We start from the raw sequence: 10,933 nt of genomic DNA on the forward strand, positions 1-10,933 counted from the left end.
TACATACTTACATAGAAATGTATAGGTATCTGCTCATGCCGCTGCGGCGCGGTTGTAGTTGTGACGGATTTAACTTTAGCTGGTTGGTAATGAGAGGTGAAATTTTAAGTAAAACACTGGCTGGTGTTCTTTATCCAACAAGTACCTATATTTGGCTTGGTCTGAATATACACAAGCTTTTTTTTTCAGACCAGCTGGGTTAGGGAGTGAAATTTTTATGGACATGTAGCCATACCTACAAGTACTGAATGTTTGTGTCACTATCTTGTCAGAATTTAGCAATTTAGATACTGAAGTCATGGGTTCAATTCTTGAATTTGAACTTGAAGTTTTGACTCAGCATTTCTCAGCCTATAGGTAGATCCCCTTTGTCCTCTCCGAACAGATATGTCGAGGTTATGATCTTGAGAACATACCTATGTCAGTTATGATATTGAGAACATACCTATGTCAGTTATGATATTGAGAACATACCTATGTCAGTTATGATATTGAGAACATACCTATGTCAGTTATGATATTGAGAACATACCTATGTCAGTTATGATATTGAGAACATACCTATGTCAGTTAGGATATTGAGAACATACCTATGTCAGTTAATCAGGTCCCTGGAGAGGATCATTGATTTAGAATGGCATTATTAGTAGATGGTTAGAACCAACAAGTACCTATTGTTGTCTGAGAGATTTACCTAACAATGAACAGATATCACCAGGTTAGGAATCACTGTCCTGACTGATTCCGTTATGCTGGAAGTTTAAGTTTAGGTCGTCAATTCCTTAGATGGTTAGAACCAACAAGTACCTATTGTTGTCTGAGAGATTTAACAATGAACAGATATCACCAGGTTAGGAATCACTGTCCTGACTGATTCCGTTATGCTGGAAGTTTAAGTTTAGGTCGTCAATTCCTAATTTGTATTGTTGCTCTAAATTGTAGTTGAACTTCTTTACCTGACTCTCAGGACTTTATGAATTCACAAGAATGAGTTGGAGCAAAATCTCATCTGGTTTTGTGTTATCAGTCTTTATTCTTCAACTTACAGGGTGAAAATTATTCCCGATTAAAACTTTGGTCTTGTAGTCTGGGGGGCTGGGGTTCATGGAGCTCTTAGGTACTCTTTAGTTTCCTTGTCCGTGAGATGGGTATGGGTACCATTTCTGAGGTACTCGGCTTTGATTTATTATAATGTTCTCACGAGATTATAATCTGATGTAGGAGATGAACCTTTTACTACAAAGCCTTTTCATTTATGTGTAGGTACCTGTCTGGCTGGGGGACTAAACAGGGAGGAGACTAGCCTGAAATTTCTCTTGCTAAAGGAATAGCAAAGGTTTAGTACGAAGGGCATCTGCTCGTAAAAATTGTAGCCAAAACCAAATGTCAGCTTAAAGCAATCACTAAAGGGCTTATTGAGAGGCTGACGAAAAACGCCGATCCCGTCTGTACACGGGAATAGGCGAAGAAAAAGAAGAAGGTAGTTTGGCACCTACTTAGTTTTAAACACGTAGTAGGTACAAAAGTATGCTTTGGACACAGAGCTTTGTAAGATATTTGTTCTTGTTTGAATAGGTACCAAGTGCCTATTGAACTAGAGACTACTATTACTATTTACTATGACTATTTATAACCCAGTGTTGAATACCATGTGAGAATCGTGAAGTCACAAATACTTCTGTAGTACCTGGGTCCTTGTTACCTACATAGAAGGCGAAGAAAAAGAAGAAGGTAGTTTGGCACCTATTAAACTTAGTTTTAAACACGTAGTAGGTACAAAAGTATGCTGTGTCCAATGTCCATGTTTGTATGGACACAGAGCTTTGTAAGATATTTGTTCTTGTTTGAATAGGTACCAAGTGCCTATTGAACTAGAGAAGACTACTATTACTATTTATAACCCAGTGTTGAATACCATGTGAGAATCGTGAAGTCACAAATACTTCTGTAGTACCTGGGTCCTTGTTACCTACATAGGTACACTTCTTTCTTATTAGCAAGGGAAACCATTAACGAAGGGTATTATCAGGCGTTATGTGATACATTTCAGCATGGTTCCAACTAGGGCTGTGTTTGAAAACAACTTTACCATTTTGCACTTACATTTTTCTTCTGCAATATTAAAGTTATTCATAACTTTTGTCAAGTGCGGTGAAGATTTATCATGCAACACGGGCCATCTCAATATTGTCTTCTTAAGATAGAGAGCAGAGCATCCCGAAACAGTGTAAAGTTGGGTTTGATGTTCGTGTCAACTTGAAAACAACTTTACAATTTTGCACTTACATTTTTCTTCTGCAATATTAAAGTCATTCATAACTTTTGTCAAGTGCGGTGAAGATTTATCATGCAACACGCGGGCCATCTCAATATTGTCTTCTTAAGATAGAGAGCAGAGCATCCCGAAACAGTGTAAAGTTGGGTTTGATGTTCGCGTCAACTTGTGTTCTATGTTGTAGCAGTGACTCCAAGCCCCGGTATACTCGCTTAAGAATCATAAAGTTCACTAGAGCTGAGGTCGATATACCTTTCTGTTTATTCCTAGCTTACAAGTCTCAGCATCCCTGGTCCATGTTTCCTAGCACATACATTACAAGTCTGTTCTGTGTTCGTGTTATTGTTGTTTTTACTTCTTAGAAACGTTCCATTTACTTTTATGGTGTTTTGAGACATCAACAATTCCTCAGCATCAGGCTTGGTTCGTACCATGCTTTCTTCTACATTCCCTAATGCCCTGGGGTTACACTTTGAACATGAAGTCATCTGATTGGATAATTCTGTGTTCGTGTTATTGTTGTTTTTACTTCTTAGAAACGTTCCATTTACTTTTATGGTGTTTTGAGACATCAACAATTCCTCAGCAACTCAGTATCAGGCTTGGTTCGTACCATGCTTTCTTCTACATTCCCTAATGCCCTGGGGTTACACTTTGAACATGAAGTCATCTGATTGGATAATATTTAACCAAAGTTTCGACCACTAAACTGACTTCATCCAATCGGGTGTGATATTAAAGTGTGGCGTCAGGCTTACGATTTTCTAAGGTTCTGAGATGAAAATCAAGTGTTCTTGGACTCTTTTTACCGGTAAACCAAACAGCTACTTAGACATCCTAATCTTAGCTGTAAGTCACTTTGCTGAAAATTAGCTATTTGATCGGTTGCCTACCAACCTCTAGTCACAATGGTCACCTACATACTTACATAAAAATGTATAGGTATCCGCTTATGCCGCAGCGGCACGGTTGTAGTTGTGACGGATTTAACTTTAGCTGATTGGTAATGAGAGGTGAAATTTTAAGTAGAACACTGGGCTGGTGTTATTTATCCAACAAGTATATTTGGCTTGGTCTGAACATACACAAGCTTTTTTTTTCAGACCAGCTGGGTTAGGGAGTGAAATTTTTATGGACATGTAGGGTTCTGAGATACCTAAAAGTACTTAATGTTTGTGTCACTATCTTGTCAGAATTTATATACTGAAGTCATGGGTTCAATTCTTGAATTTGAACTTAAAGTTTTGACTCAGCATTTCTCAGCCTATAGGTAGATCCCCTTTGTTCTGAAAATCTCCATCTTAAAAGCTATTTTAATTTTTCCCCTTTCAACACAGAAGTAATTATATTAACACTACCTATCCAACCAAAGTGGGACGTTATTGTAAGAAACGAACCCGGTTCCTTCGACTTGCAAGCCGAGTATATTACCTACCATGTAGACAGAAGACTCACGTCTATGTTTTATTTCGCTTTTTATCGCAAAATTCTAAACACTCATAAAAGCAAGGTAGGTCAACATCAACTGTATACGAGACAAGTGTAGGTGTCCGAAATACTTCGATAGAGTGAACGTTTTCATAATGAACATAGCAGCTAGCAGCATTAAAACTACGGGAAGTCAAAATAAGTGCCAATAATGTCCCTCCGCCACTCACTCCTAGCCCTGGGGGCACTCAGTTAATTTTCAATGTCTGGACTTCTAGCCAACTCTCGTCACACTAAGCTGCAGCTGGCAATTAAAACTACGGGAAGTCAAAATAAGTGCCAATAATGTCCCTCCGCCACCCCCCTCCCACTCACTCCTAGCCCTGGGGGCACTCAGTTAATTTTCAATGTCTGGACTTCTAGCCCAGAGGTTCTCAACCGGTGGTACGCGTACCACTGGTGGTACGCGGATACATTTCAGGTGGTACGCAGTCATATATTAATAATAACAATAAAAAATGTTGAATGGTGGGGAGCTCATTAGGATCTGTTTAAAATTAAATGACTCCAACTCTCGTCACACTAAGCTGCAGCTGGCACAACCACCTTACCATTAGCACCTACACTACATATTCACGCTATTGTGTTATGCTTCCGAGATAATCACAGGTAGCGAAATATCTGGATTGTTTATTTTCATGTTGAAATTTCATTGAAAAATTTTGCTTTTGGCAGTCAGGAGAGGACTGAGTTGTCTTGTTGAATGAGCAATAGGAAATTCGTAGATGAATGACAACAGAACTATTAGATCACTTGTCATCTCCACTAATTTTGATCTTCATCTTATGAGAAAAATAGGTATTTATATATAGGTAGTTGTATAATTATTTGTTTTAAGTTGATATTATCTTGAGAATGGGGTAACACCCGAAATACGCGTATAGATGAAATATATTAAATTTGTAAAACTATAAGTCAAGAGCTTTTTATTTATTAAGTTAATGAAATAAAGACAAGACAAGAAGATTAGGTATAATTTACAATTCAATGTATTGACTGGTGATCGAACCCATCACCTCCTGATTACCAGACACTTGACCACTACGCCACTAATCCATGAGACCACCCACATCACACTTGTTATTATTTTATCTGGGGTTCAATTTCAAGAGCGAAGTAGCGTCATCTCGAGGGGACCATTTAAGCTTTCCTTAAGACTTCTTTTTTCTCCCACTGTCCAGTTTGAACGATTACAGTTATGTCAGTTATTTTCTGTCTGTTCCCTATTTTTGAAAGTAACTTCACAGTTTACACTTCGGAAATCTTCAAATTTCAAAAATTTAGTTCAGCCTCCCTCTCCCCCCGTCTGGGGGGGCTGGGGTTCAAGTTTAAGAGCGAAGGAGCGTCATCTCGAGGGGACCATTTAAACTTTCCTTAAGACTTCTTTTTTCTCCCACTGTCCAGTTTGAACGATTACAGTTATGTCAGTTATTTTCTGTCTGTTCCCTATTTTTGAAAGTACCTAACTTCACAGTTTACACTTCGAAAATCTTCATTTTTCAAAAATTTAGTTCAGCTTCCCTCTCCCCCCTATGAGTAGGGCATCACCACACGTATAACTTGTATGAGGTACTTTCATGGAATTAGTAATCATTAGAAAATGAAAGGTCACACTCTTCCCATAAATTTCGTTCAGAAAGTTCTCAACTTTTTCTCAGGAAAGAAAAAATAGCTCAGATAGCTCACCTACAAGACGTGGTCTGAATTTTAAAATGCCCAATGTATGCAGAATGCCTGACATTCTTCATTGGTCAAGTCACTTTTTCCTACAAGACGTGGTCTGAATTTTAAAATGCCCAATGTATGCAGAATGCCTGACATTCTTCATTGGTCAAGTCACTTTTTCATCCTCCTGTTTAGATGTTTGGATTTATTCTTTGTTCTTTATCTTTAGAAACATTTACACCTGATGGGCTGGATGATATAAAATGAAAACAATGGCAATAAAATAAAATTTATTGGAGAACACATATCGTTCTGTCTGGAGACAAACAGCAAGTACAAACGCTCATTTCTTACTCAAAGTATCGATAAAATACATCTAACATCCAAACATGGAAATCAGAATTCGTATTTCGCATCTTTTATAATAGGTGTTAAATTACATAATTACCTATGTTGAATTATTGGATGAGTATGAGGACTGCACGGTAGCAATTCGCCCTGCCAAGGCGCCAAATCAAAACAGTTTGATATTCGGTTATACCTAATGTTGAAGGAGGGATCATAATTAAATAAGCATTATACTCCTACAGGGAGGAGATAACCATTTGCCCAGTCCAGATAAGAAAACATGGACGATACTCGTATTATAATGAATTGGGATTCGAGTACAAGTGAAACAGATAGAAATAGAGATCTTATTGGATCTTGAGCCTGACTCATTCACTCTAAATTGAGGAAACAACAGTTTTAACTTTCAAAGTCTTCTTCCTTTGTTCTGCTGATGCTCTTCAAGACATTAGTTAATTCTTTATTTCGAACCTATGGATGCATGTAGGTACCTATTGCATTTTTTCTTTGACTGATGTGAGAACTTCGGATATTATCAGTACCTACAGAATATTTGCTGGAATGTTGCGTTTGTTTCCTAGAATGTTGCTCTGCTCACTAGAATATCCACTTGGACCCAGACTCTAGACTCCAGAGCTTGGTCCAAGAAAATAAAAAGCCCAAATAGGTATTCTGGCTTCTGCCTTGTTAAAATAATTTTGTTAGAAGTTTAACACAAATGTGAAAAAAAGGTCAAGTTCCTATCCAAAAATGTCGTCCTATAAAAGTGGTGAGATCAGAAAATTAAGGCCAAGTCTGCATTCCCAATTTTTCGTGTCTGCTGAAAATGCTGAATCTCAATTCCTTCAACCTTCTCTCAATTTTAACTTGGCTATGTTTTTCCTTAAAGGTTTCACGTTCAATTATTTATTTAATTGAGTAGGAAAAACATAGTCAAGTTGAAATTGAGAGAAGGTTGAAGGAATTGAGATTCAGCATTTTCAGCAGACACGAAAAACTGGGAATGCAGACTTGGCCTTAATTTTCTGATCTCACCACTTTTATAGGACGACATTTTTGGATAGGAACTTGGCCTTTTTTTCACACTTCACACGTCCGGATACTTCATCTCTCAATAAACACACCTAATATTACTCACTTTAGATTTGTTACAGCTGTGTTCAGTGCTTTATTATAGTTATTCACTTGACTATCACTTAAGCTTAAACTAATGTTAGAGCTAGGCAGCTAGGTTTAATAATAGATCTATATGGGAAACAATAGATATCTGCGTAGGAGTATCAATCAATATAAACATGTAGAGGCGGCCCGGGTGGGATAACAAGTGTCTACTGATTACTGCTCACTATTTACGGGTGCGCTCATCCTCGGGCCTTGAGGACAATTGAAATGTGACTATGCGCCTAGATTTATTTTAGAGATTCCAAGAATAGGTAAGTTCCTATTTATAAGTAACTATAGATATAGAAATCGTCTCACTCAAGAATATACAACAAAGGAAGGAAAGAACCTCTTTATGATTAAATGCAGCATACCGCCCGTACACTTCATCTCTCAATAAACACACCTAATATTACTCACTTTAGATTTGTTACAGCTGTGTTCAGTGCTTCATTATAGTTATTCACTTGACTATCACTTAAGCTTAAACTAATGTTAGAGCTAGGCAGCTAGGTTTAATACTAGATCTATATGGGAAACAATAGATATCTGCGTAGGAGTATCAATCAATATAAACATGTAGAGGCGGCCCGGGTGTGGGATAACAAGTGTCTACTGATTACTATTTACGGGTGCACTCATCCTCGGGCCTCCAGGACAATTGAGCTGTGACTACAATCTTACAGCGATGAGGGAAAAGGTGAAATATATGTAAATGTCTGATAATAGTAGGTATGCCTCAGCAGTTAAAGGACTGCCTCTAAAATATAAAAAAAGAAAACAAACCCCTTCAATAACAAACTGAGAAGCAATATAAACCCGCGCCGCATCACCAATAGATTCAAAGTTAACCCTAGTGCCCTCCAGCGGATAATGTAAATCAAGTGTTCTTGGACTCTTTTCACCGGTAAACCAAACAGCTACTTAGACATCCTAATCTTAGCTGTAAGTCACTCTGCTGAAAATTAGCTATTTGATCGGTTGCCTACCAACTACCAACCTCTAGTCACAATGGTCACCTACATACTTACATAGAAATGTATAGGTATCTGCTTATGCCGCAGCGGCACGGTTGTAGTTGTGACGGATTTAACTTTAGCTGATTGGTAATGAGAGGAGAAATTTTAAGTAAAACACTGGGGTGGTGTTCTTTATCGAACAAGTATAGTTGGCTTGGTCTGAACGTACACAAGCTTTTTTTTCAGACCAGCTGGGTTAGGGAGTGAAATTTTTATGGACATGTAGGATTCTGAGATACCTACAAGTACTTAATGTTTGTGTCACTATCTTGTCAGAATTTAGATACTGAAGTCATGGGTTCAATTCTTGAATTTGAACTTAAAGTTTTGACTCAGCATTTCTCAGCCTATAGGTAGATCCCCTTTGTCCTCTCCGAACAGATAATATGTCGAGGTTATGATATTGAGAACATACCTATGTCAGTTATGATATTGAGAACATACCTATGTCAGTTATGATATTGAGAACATACCTATGTCAGTTCAACACAGAATAATTATATTAACACTACCTATCCAACCAAAGTGGGAGGTTATTGTAAGATGTGAGAAACGAACCCGGTTCCTTCGACTTACAAGCCGAGTATATTACCTACCACGTAGACAGAAGACTCACATCTATGTTTTATTTCGCTTTTTATCGCAAAATTCTAAACACTCATAAAAGAAAGGTAGGTCAACATCAACTGTATACGAGACAAGTGTAGGTGTCCGAAATACTTCGATAGAGTGAACGTTTTCATAATGAACATAGCAGCATTAAAACTACGGGAAGTCAAAATAAGTGCCAATAATGTCCCTCCGCCACCCCCCTCCCACTCACTCCTAGCCCTGGGGGCACTCAGTTAATTTTCAATGTCTGGACTTCTAGCCAACTCTCGTCACACTAAGCTGCAGCTGGCACAACCACCTTACCATTAGCACCTACACTACATATTCACGCTATTGTGTTATGCTTCCGAGATAATCACAGGTAGCGAAATATCTGGATTGTTTATTTTCATGTTGAAATTTCATTGAAAAATTTTGCTGTTGGCAGTCAGGAGAGGACTGAGGACTGAGTTGTTTTGTTGAATGAGCAATAGGAAATTCGTAGATGAATAACAATGAACAGATATCACCAGGTTAGGAATCACTGTCCTGACTGATTCCGTTATGCTGGAAGTTTAAGTTTAGGTCGTCAATTCCTAATTTGTATTGTTGCTCTAAATTGTAGTTGAACTTCTTTACCTGACTCTCAGGACTTTATGAATTCACAAGAATGAGTTGGAGCAAAATCTCATCTGGTTTTGTGTTATCAGTCTTTATTCTTCAACTTACAGGGTGAAAATTATTCCCGATTAAAACTTTGGTCTTGTAGTCTGGGGGGCTGGGGTTCAATTTCAAGAGCGAAGTAGCGTCATCTCGAGGGGACCATTTAAGCTTTCCTTAAGACTTCTTTTTTCTCCCACTGTCCAGTTTGAACGATTACAGTTATGTCAGTTATTTTCTGTCTGTTCCCTATTTTTGAAAGTAACTTCACAGTTTACACTTCGGAAATCTTCAAATTTCAAAAATTTAGTTCAGCCTCCCTCTCCCCCCTATGAGTAGGGCATCACCACACGTATACCTAACTTGTATGAGGTACTTCCATGGAATTAGTAATCATTAGAAAATGAAAGGTCACACTCTTCCCATAAATTTCGTTCAGAAAGTTCTCAACTTTTTCTCAGGAAAGAAAAAATAGCTCAGATAGCTCACCTACAAGACGTGGTCTGAATTTTAAAATGCCCAATGTATGCAGAATGCCTGACATTCTTCATTGGTCAAGTCACTTTTTCATCCTCCTGTTTAGATGTTTGGATTTATTCTTTGTTCTTTATCTTTAGAAACATTTACACCTGATGGGCTGGATGATATAAAATGAAAACAATGGCAATAAAATAAAATTTATTGGAGAACACATATCGTTCTGTCTGGAGACAAACAGCAAGTACAAACGCTCATTTCTTACTCAAAGTATCGATAAAATACATCTAACATCCAAACATGGAAATCAGAATTCGTATTTCGCATCTTTTATAATAGGTGTTAAATTACATAATTACCTATGTTGAATTATTGGATGAGTATGAGGACTGCACGGTAGCAATTCGCCCTGCCAAGGCGCCAAATCAAAACAGTTTGATATTCGGTTATACCTAATGTTGAAGGAGGGATCATAATTAAATAAGCATTATACTCCTACAGGGAGGAGATAACCATTTGCACAGTCCAGATAAGAAGACATGGACGATACTCGTATTATAATGAATTGGGATTCGAGTACAAGTGAATCAGATAGAGATAGAGATCTTATTGGATCTTGAGCCTGACTCATTCACTCTAAATTGAGGAAACAACAGTTTTAACTTTCAAAGTCTTCTTCCTTTGTTCTGCTGATGCTCTTCAAGACATTAGTAAATTCTTTATTTCGAACCTATGGATGCATGTACCGATGTACCTATTGCATTTTTTCTTTGACTGATGTGAGAACTTGGGATATTATCAGTACCTACAGAATATTTGCTGGAATGTTGCGTTTGTTTCCTAGAATGTTGCTCTGCTCACTCGAATATCCACTTGGACCCAGACTCTAGACTCCAGAGCTTGGTCCAAGAAAATAAAAAGCCCAAATAGGTATTCTGGCTTCTGCCTGGTTAAAATAATTTTGTTAGAAGTTTAACACAAATGTGAAAAAAAAGGTCAAGTTCCTATCCAAAAATGTCGTCCTATAAAAATGGTGAGATCAGAAAATTAAGGCCAAGTCTGCATTCCCAGTTTTTCGTGTCTGCTGAAAATGCTGAATCTCAATTCCTTCAACTTTCTCTCAATTTCAACTTGGCTATGTTTTTTCTTAGGGGTTTCACGTTCAATTATTTATTTATTTGAGTAGGAAAAACATAGCCAAGTTGAAATTGAGAGAAGGTTGAAGGAATTGAGATTCAGTATTTTCAGC

This window comes from Diaphorina citri, unplaced genomic scaffold (assembly GCF_000475195.1).
Source record: "Diaphorina citri unplaced genomic scaffold, Diaci psyllid genome assembly version 1.1 scaffold524, whole genome shotgun sequence".
In the NCBI taxonomy this organism is placed as follows: domain Eukaryota; kingdom Metazoa; phylum Arthropoda; class Insecta; order Hemiptera; family Psyllidae; genus Diaphorina; species Diaphorina citri.